Here is a 3,160-nt window from a genome sequence, read left to right on the forward strand (position 1 = left end):
TGTTCTCATAAACAATTATCTAATCAACCTATGTAAGGTACACAACACTTATTCCCAAACAATATCACATTTCACCATTTATCAATGTATAATTCATCGACAGAATATCATGACTATAATTAAATAGCACATAAGTGGAGATCATACTCCAAAAGATAACATTCGCATATATTATCTATAACCGACTCACCTTATCAACATAAATCATAACGTATCAACATACATTTCATAAACGAATATCATAACCATAAGTAATAATATGTGCATAATGTTAATGATGCATGATGTTTGTAATTCAAATGTGGGAATCCACTTCCACAAGTGCAATATATGCATGCTATGTCATGATCATCCACTTTACCCCAATATCCTTCCAATAACCTAGTCGGAAATAAATCAAGAGTACAGGTCTCATACCAAGCCACTTTGTACGCACCCGAAATAACATATCCTCGCAAGGAATTAAAAATGGATCGATCGGTTCCCTCAGGAACAGTCCTACCCGGACCTAGGTCGTACAAACGCTTTCTGGTCATCCATCTCATTGATCCAGATTACAAAGAGGGGTTGTCAGAAATCGTCTAGTTTGACCTGTGAGAATTGTCCGATCCAATAGGATGTCCTCTCCCAGGAATACAAGGGGCTCACCCAGACTCTCCCTCAAGACATTGTTGGCGAATCACCGTCCAATCAGTGCCGTCCCTGCTTACTTCACGGTGCTCTAAGTCATACCGTCAATTTCCTCTCCACTACTCCATTATTAACCATATGCATATGAACACTAACCGCAGTTAGGTGATTAAATCTTTTAATCATATTTACCATGCTCGGCCCACCTTAAGTCATCTCCCTCAGGAATGCTTCTTGTGGGTCCCGATCTTACGTTAACACGTAATATAAAGGAAATACATCCCACCACTACGACCATCACTGAATACCCTGGACGATCCTAGACGAAGCCTCTTACAGTCAACCGATCTCGCTACGTGGTATCCCGGGTTCCTTTCAGGGCAGTGCCCTAATTCACATCATAACTCAAAGGGTAACGTCCCTACCACTACGACTATCGCTGAATCACCCTGGACGGTCCCAGACCAAGCCACTTACGGTCAGACGATCTCGCTCCGTGGTATCACGTATCCTTTTCTGGGCATCGCCCTAAATCATACATCCTTCTCGGAATACTTTCTTTAAAATTAATTACCGAGTTTGACTATTTAATTCTAACACCTTGAATACCTTACTTTTTAATTCAATTACGTTGTTATACTAAAGTAGTTCATATCACATGCCCATATTAGGGTTATTACATACTCAATCAATCAATCCCAATAGTCAAACACAATTACTGTCTCTCACCCAAGCGAGGACCCTTCGCTCAAGCGAAAATTAAATCAACAATACCCTATTAAAAATTGGGCATCTCTCGCTCAAGCGATAATTGTTTCTCGTCCAAGCGATAATTCATCTTTAAATCTCAATTAAACTTAAGCCTTCCTCGCCCAGGCGAAGGTACTATCGCCCACGCGAGGCCTCTCCTTGCTCAAGCGAGGCCTCTCTCGCCCCAGCGAGAGAGTTCCAGGGGCTCATTAAAATCCTGGGCGTTCTCGCCCAAGCGAGGCCCTTATTCGCCACGCGAGGCTTGCTCGCCCAAGCAAGACTCTGTCGCCCAAGAGAGGGAATCCCAGAACCAAAACTTCCCCTCGCCCAGTCCCTCGCCCAAGCGAGACTGTACTCGCCCAAGCGACAGGAACTTGGACAGAATACCAATTTTTGCCGACAGGGACTTGGACAGAATACCAATTTTGCCCTTTTTGACAACCGAAACACATTTAAACATTGTTTTTCAAACACCTACACACAGAAAAGTTTCCAACAACATTCATATACAATATTCAAAACATTTCATCAACACTCATATATATTCAAAAGCATTCAAACATAAAAATCTTGGGTTTCTTAAAACCCAAGTTAACCCCAAAATCTTTGAGATGGCTTAGGAGATCCGGGTCTCATATTCGGACACCACTATGTCACGATTTGTTCTCTCTCACCTTAATGAAGCGTGCTTTATTAAATCACTACGGTTCGGTTGGGTTGCAAGGTTCAAATGCCAGAAATCTTCGTAACTACCATAATACAAACTCGTTAGTTTTCCGATATTTCAAAACTCATTACTTATTAAAATACTTAAAACTCTTTCATCCATCCCTTTTCTAACTTGTCCAAAGCCATGGTTAAAGACTTAAACAAGTAAAAATTCATATATTAAAACAATGTAATAACTTCTTGAAAACAACTTGTTCATAGTTTCAAAACACATTTTTCATGAGTTCAAGAACACTCATTTTCGGTTTTGCTTCCAAAATGAGTTAGAAAGTGTTTTAGAAAATTTCAACGGTTGAATATGTTCTTAACATACTCATGAACAACATACTTCAACATCATCAACATTCATTAGTTGAATGTGAAGAGATTGAAGATTGAAAGAAGAAGAAAATGAAGAAGAAAAGATGATGAGAGTAACTTACTCTCAAATCTTCAAATTGCCAAGCTTTTTGCAAAGTCTTAATGCATGAAGATACATGGGTATTTATAGAGTTGTGGGGTGGAAGAAATCTTATTTCTAAACCCATTTCCCAAGGAAATCTAGCAAATCTAAGAAGGTGAGTGAATCATAGGTTAAGTGAGTGATTTAGGGGATTTGTTGGTAGTAAATAAAGGAGTGAAATCTATAAGATTTAGTAGGTAGATTTTGTGAAGTGACTCATGCAATGTGATGACTTCGGCGAAACGTGCACGATTAAAACCATACTCGAGTATTGTCAGCCAATATTCGATTAGTCAAAAATGATCTCCCAATTTTACTTTACGGTTGGAACTTCGAATTTCGGCATTCCAAGTGAAAATATTCTGGAAAATAGTTATAGACCAGCTCAAGGTCTATCTTGACTCGAAATGTGATTACGAAGCCAATGGCGTGATCAGAATTCGATTCCGAGTTACATAACTCAAAAACCACTTTTTGAGCCGTACCGAGTGGATTTCGGCCCCGACAGTGGTTTAGAACCGACTGTCTCCGAAAATTATGAAAATTTACCACCAAATTGGAAATAGAATTTCAAGACTAAAACTAATCTAGAGTTTCGTCTAATTCTTT

General features: G+C 39.4%; 1 long non-coding RNA gene across 1 annotated transcript in view; it reads right to left on the bottom strand.

Annotated features, from left to right (window-relative positions):
- Positions 3,000-3,160, bottom strand: part of LOC109334566 — an 18,191-nt gene continuing 18,030 nt past the window's right edge. Inside the window, exon 3 of the long non-coding RNA XR_002106114.1 lies at positions 3,000-3,010. This is a non-coding gene — a long non-coding RNA (uncharacterized LOC109334566). The remainder of the gene's footprint in view (positions 3,011-3,160) is intronic.

This window comes from Lupinus angustifolius, chromosome LG19 (assembly GCF_001865875.1).
Source record: "Lupinus angustifolius cultivar Tanjil chromosome LG19, LupAngTanjil_v1.0, whole genome shotgun sequence".
Lineage (NCBI taxonomy): Eukaryota > Viridiplantae > Streptophyta > Magnoliopsida > Fabales > Fabaceae > Lupinus > Lupinus angustifolius.